This window comes from Condylura cristata, unplaced genomic scaffold (assembly GCF_000260355.1).
Source record: "Condylura cristata isolate star-nosed mole 26May11 unplaced genomic scaffold, ConCri1.0 scaffold00002, whole genome shotgun sequence".
Lineage (NCBI taxonomy): Eukaryota > Metazoa > Chordata > Mammalia > Eulipotyphla > Talpidae > Condylura > Condylura cristata.
In genome coordinates, this window is record NW_004567103.1 from 62,782,689 (window position 1) to 62,802,743 (window position 20,055).

The window sequence follows — 20,055 nt, forward strand, 5'->3', positions numbered from 1 at the left end:
TTTTTTTTTCTATTTATTCATTTGTATAGGTATGGACTGATGAATTCTTATCTTCTTCAATATGGTATGACTTATGATCATTAATATTTTCATGTTTAAATTGTCTCATATTTGGTGAGTTTCTTCAAGCTAACTGCTAACTCACAAATTTTCTGCAATAAAATCTTCTTTAAAAAACCCAAGTATTGGGCTGCCCTGGTGGTGCAAGGGGCGAAAGCACAATACTACGAAGCTGTCTACAGCCACTGCAGTATTGAGTTCAATCCCTGGCCAGTGAGTTGACCCACACGGTGCAGCCAATCTCTCCTGTCTCGCTTGCTGCTCCCCACAGCAGTGTATTTCAGTAGATGCATCTGTTCTGTTCCCCAATCTGTCTCTGGTGAATCTTCTCAATCGCCACCCACCTCTGGCCTGAACCTCAGTTCTTATATGTATAAATAAATAAATCTTAAAAAAAGAAAAACTCAAGTACTCCATATTTTATTCTCTCTCCAAAGAAACAAAATATTATCTCATTATTCTTTTTTTAATAGCAGATATATATATATATATAATATAAAATCAAAAATATTCTAGAAGAATATCCTATAGTATGACTGATGATTACTAAATTAAGTGATAAGAATAACACTTCCTAGTTTGAAAAAACTTGTTTTTCTTTGATCTTTTCTCAGAGTTGTAGAGTAGGCAATTAAAAAACAATGGCAATAAATGCATTGCTTTAGAGCCATTTAAGAAGAAACCATAAAGACAGACTATATAAGACTTAAAAATTTTTTAATTGTTCTCTAGGTAACTCTAAAATCATGTGGGTATTATTTAAAATTCACTAAAAAGGATCTAATTAAATACAGAGTGTTTGAAGACACTGATATGACCTCAGATTGATTCAAATAACAGCCTCACAAACATGCAGTTGGAGTTTTGTTGCTGTTGTTGTTAATAAATGTACAGTCTTTTTATTAGCTTTATTTTAAGGAGTAAAATTTAAATACATGTGATTTTAAATAAATTTGAAATTAATTTTTCAGAATTATGAGGATGTCTCAAGTATATTCAGCCTTGCCAAAACTTGTTCTGAGGATCATTTAATAAATGTACTATATATTAAATATTATAGTAGCTTTACAAATACATCCATCTTGCAAATTTACAATGAACATTAATATTGGGTATATTGAGTTGCTTAACCTTTTAAATCCAAAATTTCAGAATTTGGGTACAGAATTTGGGGAAAAGAAAATGACTTCAAACATTTTATATGGTTAGTGTTACACTGATACTGAAACAAAAATACCACCAAAAAAAAGATAGCTTGGAAATTATCTCTAAGTTCATAAATTCCTTCTATTTTCTTTTTAAATTGAGGTAACATTCATTTACAACAAAGTATGTGACTTAATGGTGTAAGACTACATGCTTCAGGGTTCTGTGACCGCACCAAAGGCACCCACAGTCCTCTGCCACAGTCCACTGAGCCCTCTCTCCGTTTTGCTCTCTTAGCTACCACTCCAGGGGCAGCCTTAATCCTACAGTCAGATTTCTAAGGTATGATTCTGGTTGGTTTTATCTGACCCTTTGTTTTATTTCCCTACATCCTATATATAATTGACAATATCTGTCTCTCTCCTGACTTATTTCGCTTAGCAAAATCCTCTCCAATTGCATCCACGTTGTCACAAATGGCAAGAGTTTTTTTTTTTTTTTAAATATTAGAACTGATTAGCAATCCTTCATGTATACGTACTACATCTTTCTAATTTATTTGTCTTTGGGCACTCAGAAATTCATTTTAAATGCGTAGCTGGGAAATGGTAATATCCTCATTTTTCAGAAGAGAACTATCTTTCATAATATCTATAGTTAGCTGATGGCCAATCCAGGACAGAAAATACAAATCTCATGTTACTGGTAGTCCTTTGTCTCTTGTTGTAACACACTGCTTCTTGTATTGACACAAGACCACTTCAGAAGCTTTGAGTTGTATTCCTTTTTATAAAGAATTAAAAGAGCAAATTTTCACGAAATATACTTTGATACTCCTAATAATGTCAGTGACTGCTGTTCAAAATATTGGATTAGTAGTTCTGCATTGTAGAGTCTAGCTTCCATAACTTGACACACTATGTGACCTTTAAAAAATAAGTAACTGTAGTTATTCCCGAAATGTCTGACTATGTAAATAATCTGAGCCCTTCTTACATCAAAGACTGGCTCCTATGCAACACTGCAACAGTATGTTAGTAAATATTAGACAGCCATTCATCTATCATATACCCTATCTTTAAAGAATGACTTTGCAACCGCTGTCTATATTGAAACAGTAAGAACAGTTAGTTTTCCAAATTGGTGTTCCAAAGAAAACAGCTCCAAAGGCTGGGATTTGATGTGATGCAAAAATAGTATTCAAGTTTAAAAATAAATTTTATGAAATGTTGGGTGTAAAGGTTTCTCTAGGACTATCCGATGCTTTTTTATATGATAAAGGCCTTGTGAATTTTCAAGAAAGAAAAATATGAAGAATATTTGCTTGTGTGCGTGTTGTGTGGGGTCTATTTGAATGTTTGTATTCTAATCCCTCCAATTTATTTGACAACTGGTATTTTTCCACTTTCCCAACAGAGCTTTTAGAAAGACTGTTCTATGAAACACCAGTTTGGGAAACACTAAGCAAATTCATCTAGGAGCTGGAGAAATCAGAACTAGTCTCTAGTGATCAATTATGGTCAGTTTCTCATGATACATCTCTCATCCCACTGACCAAACAGTATTAATATGCTCTGTTTCATGCTTTCTGTTTAAAGTCCTACTCTGAGTCCTTCTCAAGATTTTTTAACAATTACTATTATTTTTTGTTTATTGCATCTTAGTCTACTTAGTTTCTACATCATCTAAATGCATTTCTCACTTATTTGTGTCCATCTAGTGCTTAAGAGTCTAGGCACTATTTTCTAATTTATAGCCTCTAATATGGGTTTCGAATTTATGGCCTTAGACTTCCAAAACAGATTCTGGTTATCAGTCCCAGTATACTTTGTAGTTCTCCTGGTTATACAAAGAAAGCTATGAATTAGATTAGAGAACTAATCTTGCTGTCATCAAGAGGGCAATAATACAGAGTTGATCCTTAGCACATCTGTGCTTTAATTTTCTTAACTGAGAACTGTAACCTAATCTATTATTTCTTCTATTTTATGATATTTTTGCAGTGGGTAAAGAGAAAACAAATTAGATTCTTTGGTGCATAAATGATTCCCTACTTGAAAGTCAGTCTCCTGTACAGATGCTTTAACTCATTCACTGCTTTTCTTACAGCATTTTATTTTTTACGCGGAAGTATTAAAGGGTGAAATAGCTTTCCACACTGAAAGAATATGGCTTCCTGAATGTCAAAAATGATTTTACTGAAGAGATGCTCTATGCCAATCTGACAATTAATACAGTTAAATTCTCTTGATGAATATAATTTTATAGTTTTACAATGCATCCTCAAAGTACTATTTTATTTTTTTAATAAATTAACAGGATTTATCTGAAGTTAGGAAATGGCAAAAGTCTAATTGTAGATTTGCTAATGTTTCAAATTTGCAGATTACTATAATTCTAAATACAGAATTCTATAATGAATATATTTACCTTGTTCTAAAATTTAAAAATAAAAAATGACAGTGTACATTTTTAACTGGATGCTAAACATTGTTTTATTTTTGGAATATTTTTGAGTATTTTTTAAACAATACTTTAATGCCATCTTAAAAATGATTATATAAACTTTCAGGGACCTTTTCAAATACCAGCAATATTAAACTGTATACCCAGTAATTCTAGTATATGGAACCAGACTTTTCTGAGGTTTCACAGTAAATATTAGCAATGCAGCACACTCTACCTCGATTTTCAATATCTAGGTCACATGGACCACTTTGAATACTGTGAATAGGAAAAGAAACAGCAGGAAGATTTCTGCAGAGCTACCAAGAAATCATGACAACATTCAAATTATGTAAGAAAAAAGCATAGCATGGTTTTTAAAATAATTCCCATATAAAATAGGACATAATGACCTAAAAATTGAACTTCTCATCTATTATATAAACAGAGTAAAACCTTTGAGGAATGTTATTTACTTAATGAAAAATGTCTTTTGTTTTCATTTCTCCATCAGATGTGTGTGTGTGTGTATTTGTATGAATACGAAAGATAAGAAGAACATATTGAAAACAACATATTGTTAATTAAAAAAAATAATACACAATTTAGGAAAAAATCCTGCAGTAGTTAACAACGATGAGAAACTATAGCTTCTATTTACAATAAAGGTGAATAGGTATGATAATGACAAACATAATTATAATCTGTTTATATGAAAGCAATGTAGAGTGTTGGTCATATATTTTAATTATGAAAAATGCAGTGGTTTTATTATTTCTTTTAGCAATAATCACATAGTTGCAGATATCTGGAGCTTGGAATTGTCTTTGTTGTACATTCTTTATCATCTTCCGTGATATCTATTGAATTTATTAGATTAAACATTTAAGATTTTTTTTTGTAACCTCTCCAAGATATTATATAAAGGACAGGAAACAAATTATTCTCAAGAAAATGAAAGATCTTAATAATCTCTAGTAAAATTATGCTATCACAATTTTACATATGTATAGTTTTTTTTAAATTAAAGATTTATTTATTTGTGCATACAGAACCGGGGTACAGACCAGAGGCTCAGGGGCGGTGAGAGGATTCACCAGAGACAGAGTGGAGAGCAGAACAGGCAGATCTATGAAGTACACTGCTGAGGGGAGCAACAGGCGGGTCAGGAGAGGTCTGCCGTGCCATGTGGTCACCTCCGGGACAGGAGGGAATAGAACTCATGAGGAAGTGGTTTCAGATTCTTAGTGCTGTGCTTTAACCCGCTGCGCCACCAGGGAGGGCCTATATATGTATAGTTTTTAAAGGAGAAAAATGAAACCAACTTGTCTTAGCGCATTTAGTTTATTCAGTTAACACTAAGGGGGGGATATTATATATATGTCAGTACAATAATTAAGATGGGAAACAGAAAAACTACAATGAAATGAGTAGGGTCTATAAAGACAGAACTTTAAGAATGAGATTATTAATAATATAAAGATTTGACTATAAAAAATTGGCTACAATCAATGTATATTTCTTTAACAGCATTAAAGCTTACAATATCTTTTAATATACTACACAAAGGAGATGCAAGAAGGCAGACAAACTTTTTATATGCAACATTCCATTAGTTGGCAGTGTCTCCTTTTACAGCACTAATGTTTTCATATAGATACATGTTAAAGGATTCAGTCTGTGGAATTTAGTTCAGTTATGGAGATATTCTAAACATGGTTAAAAAACAGGTCCATAGCATGAAGGAAGAGAAAGAAATGAACTTCATATATTTGACTTTGTTTCAGGCATCATCATTAACTGATGAGATCATATTTTGATCTTCAATGCTGTCAACTTAATACAAATAAAATTTTGTCAACTTTTAGAAGTACTGGGCTGTTTTAAGGCTAATTTATTGCTATTGCTATGCAACTATCACATTTAGATTCAGTGGTAACACAGAGGTTGGTATCAAGTGATAGATGGGAAGCACTGCTAGAGCAGGTAAAGATTAGATTACTTTGGAAGAAATTCACTTCTGTTTGGTCTGGGGGAACATTTTATATAGATACAATATATTTTATTAATAAAATGATGAATATATTTTGCTTTTAGTAGGAAAAACATTACATTTATTACTAGATGATTGTATTCTGTTATATTGATTCATTATTTATTTACATATAAAGAGCATACTATTTGTCATTATTTTAATAAACAGTATTACTACCTATGTCTTCTGCTAAATGTTATAAAACAACATATGTAGGGAAATCTAGTCTGTTAGTTTATACTGCTATAATTCAAAATGTAGCTAGAGTGATCCTTATAAAATGCCATTTGAACTGGTCATTTCACTGCTTGCACATTTTCAATGATTTCTACTTAAAGATGGTATGAAGACCATACATGTTTTCAGTTCTTTGAGGAATACTAAAATGAGAACAAGGAGTAAAAATAAGTAACACTGAAACAGATGGTAGACAGGCCATCAACAGATGAAAAGATTTCAATACATTAATGGGAGCTAGAAAAAACAGAGAGAAAAACTGCACTAATATTTTCATATAGAAGCATGTTAAAGGATTTAGACTGTGGAATTTAGTCCAGTTATGGAGATATTCAGAAGGTAGCTTAAAAACAGGTTCTGATGTAGGGCACAGAAAGCCTTGGCTTCAGAGTACAGATGGAGTGGCAAAAAGTAAGTCTAGGCTCATTAATCCATAGAAGTACAAAGAGATTCTGAGGTTCACAGATGGCGGGTAAGAGGGGATCCAGTGAGAGCAGGAGTGTTTTAGTGGGGCTAAACTTGGTGGGACATTACTGAACATTTATATAAGGAACAGTTAGTATCCATATTCACTGAAGAAAGGCAATTCCTTAAACAATAAAAGGCTATCTCTTGGAGAAACTCAATTCTAAGGCAAAGAATACATAGCACTTAGCAGTCTCTCCAGTCCTACAGCCTAATGGGATAAAGCTGCCTTCGCATGCAAAGCTTCCAATATGTTGTTTATTGTTGCACTATTAAGCATGAACTTGTAACCAAGGATTGCCAGATATGTAAAGAAAGCCTCCTGCATAAAAAAAGAGAAATAAAAATAAGCAAACAGAAAAAAGCTGAATTAGAGTAAATGAATCATTTAGGAGAAAAAAGGGAATTAAAAAAATAGCTAGTATTTTTAAGAACAGTGAGTGGACATCATTTCTACAAAATAATGATGATAAAGATCATGAAGGTTATAACAGTAATGAAAACAGCTAATACACAGTAAGGCTTCCTATATTCCAAATACTGTTCTTAGTGTTTTATGTTTGTTAAGTCACTGAGCCTTAAATGCCTAGGTATATTATCTCCAAATCAATAGGAAAAAGACATGGAGAATTTAAAAATTTTCAAGGTCACAGAGTTACTAAGCATGGGAGCTGGAGATCCAAACTCAGCCTGTGCTCACCACTATCCACTTTAGCTTAAAACAATAAACAAAAAGAAATTGCCACCAACAACCCAAATCCCCAATTTTCCCACAGAATATGAAAGACTCTTAGAAAATGAAAACATATTTCAATCCTTCTATGGACACTTCTAGGAATATATTCAACGAGAAATGAAATAGCATTGAATAGCTGCAGCTAATGTTGCCTGCCATAGAATGAAAGAAGTTTTAGAAGAAAAGAATATACGAAGAGAGGAAGAGAAAGAAAGGAAGTCACTAAAGAAATCAAGATAATGTTCTATATGAAATTCCTTAGGTGAAAAGTGCAGATTGTATATAATAGATGTAGGACACTGCCTATGTACTCAGACATACCACTGGGAATTGAAGACACCAAGAATACAAATCAAGAAGAGATCTCAAAAGTTGTCTGAGGAAATAAATCTGGTAAGCTGCATAGGACCAACTCAGGCTGATGTGCTAATGAATTTTAGAAGACTGTGGAGCATTCCCTTCCAAGTTCAGAATATCATTTTTAACCTAGAATTCAAATTCATATGACAAGCAGCTGCAATTGCTTCTCTTTAGTATATTTATTAAAAATAATGCCTTTCTAAAATTTAAACGTTATGATCTTTTCGACCCCCTCCATGATTTTTAAGATTATATTAAAAAGAAGGTAGTAGAAGTGAACTAAATGTCATTTTTAGACAGTATCTCATATAGAGTAGGTAGTCCTTTGAGTGTGTATGTGTGTATTAACATTGATATCTAAAAATGATAAATAAAAAATGGAAACAAATTACTTTTCCCTACATGAAGATAAAGATCAGAAAGTAAAGAGGAGAAGTGAGATCAAATGGGAGACGGCAGAGCAAGTAACTATCGACTTCAAACATGTACAAAGGGTCACACATGGACATACACAAAGTCTACTATTGCTCTTATGATAGGTAAATGCTAAAATTTTACTGGGCTCTGCCTGGGAAGGTTCACTAGCCCCCACCTTATGATGCACACAACATTAGTCTCACTGGCTTCCTTTTTGTTCTCCAAACAATCACACTCTTAAGTTACTATGTATTCTTTCCATCTAAAATGTTCTGGCCCAATGTTGTGCCATTAATACAGAGCTTAGGGTGCATAATTACTTCTAGAGCTCTATGAAAACATTTTTATTTCTTTTGAAATAAGAAAACAAATCTTTTATGTAAAATATGAACAAACTTGTCTTCATACCAGTGTAACTGAAAAACATAATTTTTATAATTTTTTATGGAATTAGAAGCTTCTAAAAGAAAGCAAAAACATTGAAGGCAAAACACAAGCCAAATTTGCCTACTGTACTCCCCAATTCCATCTGACCTTGTGAATTCTACTCATCCCTCACATCTTAACAAAAGTGCCCTTTCTTCAGAGATCCTTTACCTACTTCTTTGATATTCTGAGTTCCTGAATTTTATGCTTCGGAAGTAAGATGACTGTATATTTTTGTGTTTAATATAATTAGGACTACCTAATTTTATTAAACTACCTTGTTTGCTACTATACCTGCAGCAAAAGCCTTCTGCGTAGTGATATGTGGCCCTGTAGAACAGAATTTCCTACTTAACTTTTTCAAGTCCTGGTTCAATTTTCTGAACATGGATTTACCAATAGTATTTAATCTCTATGGACTCAATTCCTTGATTTAAAAAAAAAGGATGATAATGTAAAAATGAGTTAGAATGTGAGTTAGGATACTGACTGGCATGTACAATAATCTCCATTTGAGTCCAGTTATTCTTCATTTTATTAGGTGATACTATACTACTATCATTCCATAAACTGGGCATATTAAAGCAAATGTATTTGTTAATTACCTCCCTTTTACTAACTCTTACATAAGTCTCTCTCTCTCTCTTTTAAATGGGGTTCACTTGAATTACTTAAATTACAAAGATTTTAAGGAAGAATTAGAGCAACTAGCTATAGAGACAAAAGGAAATGGGCTTTGCTAACTAAAAAATACATTATTAACCATGAGTTCAAGACCTCAGGGCCTTCAAAATATCCAAAAGAACTAGTTCATAATTTTGTATAAGATTAAGGCTAGAAGAATATATTTTAGCATAGAATAACACATCAGAATTCTCTTAAAACAAAATTTCATGAAAATCTAATACAAATGAAAGGTGGAATTTGTTATTATTTAAAAAAAAAACTACCCTATTTCTTTTGAATAGTTTTTTATGCAGTTGAATGCAATTTTCAATATTGGCATTATTACTTTTGGGGGGTTACAATTCCTTTATACATAATTCCATTTGTAGATAAAAAAGAATACATCCCCCAAAGCAGTAAAAATAATAAAGTAACTGTAAATGAAAAGACTACCAAAGGTTTTTGTTTTGGTAAATATTTAGCTTACCATTTAAACTTTAGTCCTCTGATAATCCTTGGAATAAAGTGACAAACTCAAGCTTGATTTCAAACAATATTCTATAACCTAAAAACCACTTTTTTTGAGGGTAAAAACTCCAACTACCTAGGAGCACTAATATCCTAAGGCTTTGCCTTGGGCCTATAATCTCACTTAGTCATTATTCACAATCCCCCCAAAAGCCTCAAGCTAAAATTATGATTGCTATTTAGAATGAAACTTGAAAACTCAGTTTTGAAAATCCTTTCTTCTTTCATAATTTCAATGCATTCAAGCCTAGAACAACAGCCAATTTCTTTTGAGCGTTGCTTTCTTTATTATAAAAATTTTTAATAACAAAAATGTTTAAGTACTATATTGCATAATCTGTGAACTGGATATGTAAAGCTCATAAAGGGAACAGAAAACCCACTACATCTGAAGGAAAAAAATCAAGGAATAAACTAGAATCAATCATGCAACAGATTTTTAAAATTAGACCTTTCAATTTTTTTTAACCCTTATATATGAAAAAATAGTATTTCTTGTCACCTATTCTGCCCAAATTTTTACTGTTGCCTTTTCTCTGGGATTGACCATTGAAATTGTCTATTTTTTTTTAGTAACTTTGTCTGCTTTAGTAGATAATGAAATAAAATTTCTTACTTATTATAACATGCATGGGTCTCCTCTCAAGTATAGCAGTCAAGAGGGAGAGTTGTGTCTCAAATTGCTTAGGTTACAGTCAGCTTCCTTTCCTTGATAGAGGGGATAATAATATCTCTTAACTAGAAGAACAAATTGTGAGGGTTAATCCAACAAGTGATTTAAAGTATTTATAAATTGTCTGATATATAAGCACTCAACTGTTAATCATTACTACTAATAACAATACCTTTGAGAGCCTTTTATTTACTTCTTACATGTCTTCCAAGAAAACTGGAAAAGATATTTGTGTGACTTTGACAAACCTGAGTTAAGCTCTCCGTTTGCTTTCTAATTCATAAAAGGAAGTGATGAGATATTAACTCAAAAGTTTGTTTTTACAATAAAATCTTAATGACTTTACCTAGCTATGACTACGGTTCAGACTTATTTTTCTCTACTTTTTATATGTATTGACAATTCTATTTCTAGTTAAGATTAACTTTATCTTGGTGCCCTTCCTCTTTGAATAAGAAACACACCTGAAGGTCTCTGTACTCTTTCTGTAATCATGGGATATTCTTCTAACTTAAGCTCTTGTATGAGCCATTAAATTTAGTATGAATCCCCAAAGATCCTAAAAAGGTACTGCCTTTTTATCTAAACTGATACCTTAAAAATTAATCAGATATAGCCATACATAACACATTAGCTTTTATATTCTATTTAATCCAAGGATTTACGAAAAACTAGCCTGTTATATTTCTTAAGAGGCATATGTGAAGGTTCATTAAAAACCTCAGGAAAGTTTATGTTAATATACAGCACAATTCACAATTTAGGAGAGTAACTTCTGAAGACAGAAAAATGAAATTTATATTCAAGTACAAGGAGAATTATAACTTCTAAGGAAGTATAAAATTAGAAGAAAAGAAACCAAGGCTTATACGTAATGATATAACTTTAGTAACAAAAGAATACTATGGGTCATACTGATGTATAATTTTTTAATGAGCAATTATTGTTGTTGTTTTAAAGATTTATTTATTTATGCATACAAGAACTGGGGTACAGGCCCGAAGTGGGGTGGTGGTGAGAGGATTCACTTGAGACAGATTGGGAAGCAGAATAGGCAGATCAACTGAAACACATTGCCCAGGGATCAGGGGGCTGAACAGAAGAGGTCTGCCATGTCACATGGGTCACCTCCCAGCAGGGTACTAACAGAACACATACTGCAGTGGCTGTGGACAGCTTCATAGTGCTGCACTCTAGCCCCTTGTGCCAACAGGGAGGGCCCAGCAATTACTGTTTCAGTCTCAAGTACTTAGTATAAATATAAGTGAGCTGTAGTAAAAAGAAATGATTTTAGCAAGATATACTACAGCAGCAGTAAAATATCCTTTAAACTAAAAAACTACTCAGCTATTAAAAAAAAAAGATAGATGAACTTGTAACCATTTATGACAACATGGATGGAACTGGAGATGTTAATATTAAGCAAAATCGGTCAGAACGAGAAAGACAAGTACTGAATGATTTCACTACATGTAGAATGTAGAGAAACAAAACAAAGGATCAGATAGAACCAAGCCAGTATTTAACCCTACAAGTCCGACTGTAGAATTGAGGCTACTAGAAGGAGTTATGGGAACAGCCAAGTGTAGAGGGAACCAAACAGGACAATGGGTGCTTTAGTGGAAGGTTTTGAGTGTGAGCATATATAAATATGAAGAGGTGTGATCCTATACTTTTGAGTCATCTATAGTTTTTTTTCATCATCTACAGTTTGAACCTCACAAAAACGTTAACTTTATATTGCCAAAACGAGCATTTAAAACAAAGAAAACCAACCTAACAAAAAACTAAAAAGTGTAAGAAACAGGAAAATGTAATTGCATCATATGTGATTTATAGAGTTAATATTCTGAATATGAGTCCTGATTCTTACCAATCAAGAAAAAACATCAAATACCCCATGAAAAATTTGGAGTGGAACACAAATGGGAGAATCATAAAAGAAACATAAAAGTCAGATAAAAATATCAAAAGATATTCATTCATCTCATTAGTGATAAAATAAATGAAAATTGAAGTGCCACCCTCTTTTCTCATTTCAGATTTATTTAAAAAGGAAAACAGTTAAATCCAAATGACAAAACAAACTGTAGATGATGAAAATGACACTCTCATACACTGCAGCTGGAAACACACATTGGTAGAACCTTTAATATATTTACTCTTCTAATGCACCAATTCCATAAGAATATATCATACGCTAGCATTTTCTAGTGCTCAGTGGAATATTGAAAGATGTTATTTTTCTCTAAATGTTTTTGTATAAGTTTAAATTTAATTTAAAATGTAAATTTATACAATGGCATTTACAAATCCTTTCCCCTCAAAAAATTTTTTTGCTTTTTATTAAATAAATTTTACTTCTTAGGTTAACAGCAAAAATGAACAGAAAGTAAAGAGATTACTCTTTTCCCCTTGCACCTACAAATAACCAACCTCCCCAACATCACTCTGATATTATTTTAGGAAGGACTACAGTCAAATAAGTTTGATTTCTAAGGTCTCATTATACTAGTATAGACAAAGAATAAAGATGAATAATAGACGGCGTTTTCTTCTATTATGTGCCTTGGAAACCTTTTACCAGAGAACATACTTAGGAACTAAGATTTTGTAACACTCAGTTTTGGATGTTTTCTAAAAATTGTCAAAAAATAATTAGACATGAATAATGAGCTTTTTACTGAAGTAATCTTAACCAAGGAGAATAACTAAAAACATCCCAAATATTCAAAACTAGAAAATAATTACATAATTTGTTATCTCCTTAAGCGGGAATATTATATGACCATTAAAAGGTAATATGCACAGTATTTAACAGCTTAGCTAATAAGTAGCTAAGTAAAACAGTCTAGCTAAAGAGCCTTTTATATCCCATTTCTTCTAGTCATAATCACAGTGATGATATACATACATTAAACACCACTAAACATCACATATATCACTAAATTAAAAAAGATACACAACAAATATAAATAGTAGTTACCATAAACTTGCAAAATTACTATATTTTTCTGTACTGTCATATTTTTACAATGAACATGTTAATTTTTATAACAGAACTGTTCTAGAGGCTATGTATTAACTTATCATTTGAAGATATATGGAATTTAGACTATACATGTTAGTGCCTTTTATACTTAAGAAAAATTAAGTTCACAGACATGAAAACCGTAAGTATGAAAAGATTTTATGGAGAGAAAACACAATTCATACCTTCTGGAGAGAAACGGATGAAAACATAACAAGTGTTGTGAGACCCAGCAGTGTAGAGGAGGCAGTAAATTTCAAGATGCTCTATGCCTTTAGGAGTTCCTATAAGGGAGTGTTTCTTTGCTCTGTAACAGAAAGAACATGGACACACATTTCTTTAAAGGTTGATTTTCAAAATTATCTTCCTAATGCTATTTGATTAAAATTTCATTTTCAAACTCCATGTCTCTGGCAAAGGACCAGGGTCACTAGTTTCATTAGGACATACAATAGGAAACAAGCCAACGGGAGGAATGGTAATTTTTAGACTAGGACTCAATCAATCTATTGCATATTCATTTAGATCTTCTCTCCTCCACCTTTATAATACTAGAATTAACTACCAGAAAAAAAAAGAGAAAATGTTATATTCTTTGTTTTCATATTTTTAATACATTCTGAATAAACATATTTAATACTTTTTAAGTTGTCAGTAAAAGTAATAATGTAATATTTGTCACTCCACTATCTGACAGACAATACACAATATGTTTTATATTTCATTAATTTTCCAAACAGCATATTCATTCAATGTTTATTCACATATTTAGCAGGTACTCACTGAATTTCAGGTACTGTGCTAGGAACTGGAGACACAGTGGTAATCACAGCTATGTTATAAAGTAGTCGTTAACTTTTAGATTCTGCTATTTGAACCTAAATAGGCTAACTTCAAAGTCACTCTTTCTATTACATCCGTATTATATAAAATATGTGTATCTGTTCCAAGTGTTACCATTACTTGGAACCACAAAACAACCCCTTCCAATCTCTCATATTGAAAGGGTTTATAACATTCCATGAAGAACAGCAGAAAATGTGCACATAGGGTGAAATACATGCAAGATATTTTTATTTAGCCTTTATAACACCTAGTTTAATTCTTACAGAGTCCCATGATAAAAGTGCTAGATTCTCAGTTTGAGAACACTGTGGCTGAAGGTAGCTAGTGATATAGTAAGTTTAACCTGGATCACCTTAATTCCAAGCTTAAAATCTTAAAAGGAAGACTAGAAAAAAAATCTTGTGAATTAAATGGAGATACAGCTGCAAAAACAATTCTTTTAAGGAAAGTGACATCTATGAAATAAACAATCATACAAATAAATGCATTTATAATTTACACACTCCTATATGGTTTGTGATTTTACCATAAATCCTCAAACACTCAACATTGTATAGTGTAACAGGACCCAGGTACAGGTTTGAGGGGGTTGGGGGGGCTGATTGTTGGGAGCACTTATGTAGGAAGTTGCTACTGAATGAAGATCATTTTGAGTAGAGATCAGAGCTCCAGAACACCAGTTTTTAAATGTACTTTTACAGTAAACAGTTGGAAGTATTTCCTTTTATTTGCTGTATGGCCCTGGTAAAGTTACTTATCTTTTCTTTGCCTCAGTTTCCTCATGCTTAAGTGGGGTAATAATAGAACTGATTAGTAAGTTACAAAAATTGAAATTCACAAAGTACTTAGAAAGGTGATAAATATATAGTATATACTGTGATTTAAAAATAAAAGCCAGTTTCCCAAATTGGTAGAAACAATCTTAATGATTGTTTCACCTTAATGTAGGTGATTTAGTGATATCACCTACGTGCCAACTCACTTAGAAATTACCTGACTAGTATAAAATTAAAGCAAGGAGAGTTAGAAGTAAAATCATCCTTCCATCAAATTATGATGGTCTGCTTGTCTACTGTTAACAATTTCCTCTTACCCTTGATATAATACCTTGAGAAGGTACAGCATCACCAATGTAGTATTCTTCCTAAGAATATCTAACCTGAATCTAAGAATTTAAAAAGTTCAGAAAGTTCTAAACAGAGATCCTACAGATGGCTCAGAATTCAAAACTGTCAATAATATGACACTAAAGTCTACACATTTTCTATTAGGTTTAAGGAGATTAAATACAATGCTTAATCTTTGTTAGGGGGTTGGAAGAGCAGTAACAATTACTGCAAAATTAGGAAAATTAAAAATTTCTATCAGAGTACACATTTAAAATTATTAGTTGTAGCTTCTTCCTATAGATACATTTTTACATTATCTGGTATTTGTCATATAACAGACCCTTTTAAAATACACACTGGGCTTGGCTAAAGGGGTCAGATGAAGGATAATGAGAACCATTCTATCTTACTCTGGCAATTAGCAAATAGCTTAATTATCATCTGTTATATCTGTGACCCATATAATCTGTCTACTGAAGTATTTTCCATTTTAATGGAAAGGAGAAATTCAGAGTGTGGAGCACGCTGTAGTTCACACAAAGCTAAGAACAGCACAACGGGAAGCAGAGAAAGGAGAGAGCTTTACCAAAAGAGGTACTTTCTGTTTGTGACCAAGAATCAGATGATATGGAGCCTGGCAGGACTGAAGAAGCCAAATCATAAATGTTTTATAATTCTCTTTTATTTTTTTTGAATAAATTATTTGTATGATAGAGAATTTAAAACATATAAAAAGGAAGTGAAAAATTTCTCTTCCAACGTTATCCTCCAGACATCTGTTTTCCTTTTCCAAGGCAATCCATTACCAGATTCATGTCTTCTAGAAATGTTTAATGCATTGCCATATTTATATATGCATTTGCTTATATGGCACTGGAGTATACATTGCTGTATGTATATACCTTGCTTTTTTCATGCAGCATTTATTGTTAATTGATCATTCCAGTACATATAAAGCTTATTCTTATATACCATCATTAAAATGATTTATACTATAAAAATAAGAGGAGACAAGAATTCAAGAGGATATAATAGGTATTTTCCCATGTAGAGGAAATAAGAATACTAGCCAGTAGGCAGGAAAGAGTATTCAGGTGTCTGACTTGTAGTGGTAAAGACAAGGACTAAAAAAGCTAACTGGAAAAGACTTTTTTGAGAGATCTATGGATTCCAAACATGTCAGTATTGTGGCAAAGAATCTGAAAAGTTACTGAAGCCTATTCTATGAAAGCAATAAAAAGAACTAAGACTTAGGTTGGCAGAGATAAAGGAGATTGATTTTTGAAGTAACAGGGCCACGAGTTCATGTTCCTTCCTAACCAACAACATGGCAAGGAACCATGGCAGTTGATCTAGTGTATTAAGTCCACAGGGTCAGAAAGGGGAATTATGTCTTTGTGAATGCCAGTACATGGTACCAAAATGCCAAGGTCCAAAAAAAGCAACTCAGAAGAAACAAGTAAGCAGAGAGAAGAGTGTGTAAATATATATTCATCCATTGATGAAGGATGATGAGACTGCACAAAAAATTGGGAAAGAATAGAAGGCAGAATAACAAACATAGAAATAATCTCAGCCTAAAGTCTAAATTGACTACATTTTAACTCAGAAGTAACTAACTGCCAACTGATGGTTAATTTTTCCTTCATCTATGAAATGGTAGCAAGTGGGGGGGGGGTGAGAGAGTGCCATGGAAAAGGAAATTGTAAGATACATCAATTTTAGATATATGCAAGCAATATTTTATACATTTGAGTAATAACAGTAAAATTTCAAACTACAGGTATCTACCTGGTAAGTATCAATGTTATAAGGATTCAATGAAATGATTGTATGGCAAACACATAAATAATAAATGGTATGGTTTTCTGTTTATAATTTCTAATAGTAATCTTTCTTTGACTTCTCTTGAATTGCTAGGGAGCTTTGATGTAGACCCATAATTCCAACTTACATATCTGATTTCAAAGAAATTATTTTTGAAGTAAGTGGGCACTGGATTCAAATATTACCTTTGTTACCTACTGGCTATATGAATGTGGAGAAATAACTTCTCAGAGTCTCTGGATAGTATACATAAAACACAGCATAATAGTTAAAATTTATTTAAAACATATTTTTTAAGTAAGAGTGAAATGTACCTCAGTACTGTGTAACAATTAAAAATTATTTCATACATGTATTAGGTAAGATAATGAAGCGAACATAGCATATTGTATGGTCCATGGTTGGTGGACCTTCTTACCTTATCTAAAGTTTAAAAATGTTGCCATTTTTGATTTGGAAAATGACTGTAAGGTATTGAGGTCTGTAATATATGACTCCTACTTATTGTTCCCAAGATAATGGATTACTAAATAACTCTACTGTTGTTAAGGAAGTAGGTCTGTGTCATATTAAAGACATTTAAACATAACATAGATAATACATAAATAGTAATCTCTCCAAACCTTTCTCTTAGACTGAGGTTAGGTATTGGATATGGTAATTTCTCACTCTCTCCCAACAGAAATAAAGGTTTAAAAAATGGTATTTATCTCAAATCTAACAATGTCAAAAAGAAATTACTCAGTAGATAAAAAAAGCAATAACACTATGATTTATGAAGATGGTAGATCCAACATAAATATGAAATTCCATTCTTTACAAACCACACTAAAATACAATAAATATTTTATTAAAAAGCACAAATCAGCTTTGTTGTTCTGCTCCCCACGCTGTCTCTGGTGAAGCCTCACACCGCGTCCCTGTACCTCTGGCCTGTACCCCAGTTCTGTATGCATAAATAAATAAATCTTTTAAAAAATGCAAAAAAAAAGAGCACAAATCAAGGAATAAGAGGAGAATGTGATATAAATGATAGTTTCAAAACTTGGAAGTTAAATGGCAGAAGGCCAATAGATAACTAACTTAGCTGACCTGAGCACATTGAAATATTTTACTTTAGTTTTTTAAGGACTTATTTATTTACATATAGAAGACCTGGGGTGTAGGCCAGAGGTATTCGGGTGAGAGGATTCACCAGAGACAGAGTGTGGAGTAGAACATGTGGGTTACTGGAATATACTGCTGAGGTTAGCATTTGGGGGAGACAGGAGAGGTTTGCTGCACCAGGTGGGTCAGCTCCCTGGCTGGGGATCAAAGTCAGGTCATATAGCACTGAGACTTACCCCCCCCCCCAGGCCAACAGTGAGGCCTTGAGCACTCTGAATTAGAAACTTGCAGTAAGAAAAAGTCAGAAAGCAATTATATTTCACTAAAGTTTCTAAAAAAAAAAAAAAATCACAGGAATTGGTAGCACCTAGTGGGTTAAAGGTGGAAATAAGAACAATCATTACTGGAAGTCTGTTAAGAAATAGTCTTTTGCATTTCCATTCTACTGTTCACATTTGGTTAATTACTGGAAGTCTGTTAAGAAATAGTCTCTTGCATTTCCATTCTACTGTTCACATTTGGTTAAATTCTACTGTCTCTCATTTGAGTGGAAGACTAAACGTTTATCCCTCAAAGTGGGAAAACAGATGGCCTTCAAACTGGGGTGAATTTGAAGAATTCTGGAAGACAGAGTACTCCTCTAAACAGATTTGAATGAAATTATATATGCTGAATATTAAGACTCCTAAATCCTGTTCCAGTTGATTGCAGGATGTTAGTAGCCCATTTGAAAACTTTTAGGCAAAGGAGGTGAAGATTCACCATCTTTGGTGAATCAAGCTTTTCGAAAAAGAAAAAAAAAGACATTTAGTAAAATTATACTGGGTATTGAGAACAAAATAGTATAGTCAAATCTAAGGAATTCATAGTCACTGAGTTCCAATTATGTGTAATCTAGGCATACCCCTTTCTTACTGTCTTAAACATGAACTGACAGCCAATAGTCACTAGCTATCTGAACAAAGTCTCTAAGAAGACAGATTGGAGCTAAAAGTAGCAAGTCAACAAGCTAGCAAACAAAGAGGAAATAAAATTTCAAAAAATTATCTTCATAGAAATAAGGAAAATTCACACTTAGGAGAAAATGAAGAATAAGAAAATTAAAGGGTGTAAGAAATTCAACATTCAGATAACAGAGAGAAAAGAAAAATTAAAGAAAAAAAAGAATTCACAACAATTTTCTTGAATTAAAGAGCATGAATTGTTTAGGCTAAACAGGCTCACTGAATATCCAACCAAATGAATGAAAACAGAATTCCAACAGGGAATACCGTAATAAAATTTCAGAACTCTACACAAATATACATAACAGAAATTAAAATGTTTTTCAAATTTTCATTGTTGGTTTTCAAGCTAAAAAACAATGGAAAGAGAATACAAAACTTCTGTGAGAAAGTGATTCCCAAATCAGAATTCTGTCCTCAGTTACAAAATAATCAAATGTTAGCAAAACATACAGATTTTTTTTTCTCACGGGCAAGATCATAGCTACTGATAGAAGTGCTCCATCAAAATGAGCAAATGAAGGAAAGACATTAAAAACTCAAAAAGTCTCAAGGTAAAAGTGAAAACAGACCTGCACCATATGGGATGGAAACAGAAGCTGAATCAGAAACAAGTTCATAGTGGACCATACAATTGTAAAGTAAGACAGTAATTTTAGAGAAAACAGAAAACACATAATATGGATCAGCCATGAATTGACTCTATATAATTTCAAATGTATAAATTACAAATTTATAAATGTGAAAGCAATCTAAATCTATAACTTCCATAATGACAAGTTAGTATATGTGAAGCTAAATAATAAATCAAGAAATGGAAAATATAATCATATTATTTAGAGATTTCCCTTTTTTATAAATACCAAAAGAAATAGCTGCAATAGATCAGAAGTAGAGGCTAGAAGTAGAGGTGAAAGAAGGTAAAGTGCAGGGGACT

General features: G+C 32.4%; 1 protein-coding gene across 5 annotated transcripts in view; it reads right to left on the bottom strand.

The window, feature by feature from the left end:
• Positions 1-13,514, bottom strand: part of MBD5 (methyl-CpG binding domain protein 5) — a 120,014-nt gene extending 106,500 nt beyond the window's left edge. For all 5 annotated transcript variants that reach the window (XM_012727407.1, XM_012727406.1, XM_004674669.2 and 2 more), the window contains exon 1: positions 13,411-13,514. The gene's annotated coding sequence lies outside the window, so the exon portion shown is untranslated. The remainder of the gene's footprint in view (positions 1-13,410) is intronic.
• Positions 13,515-20,055: the final 6,541 nt, after the last annotated feature.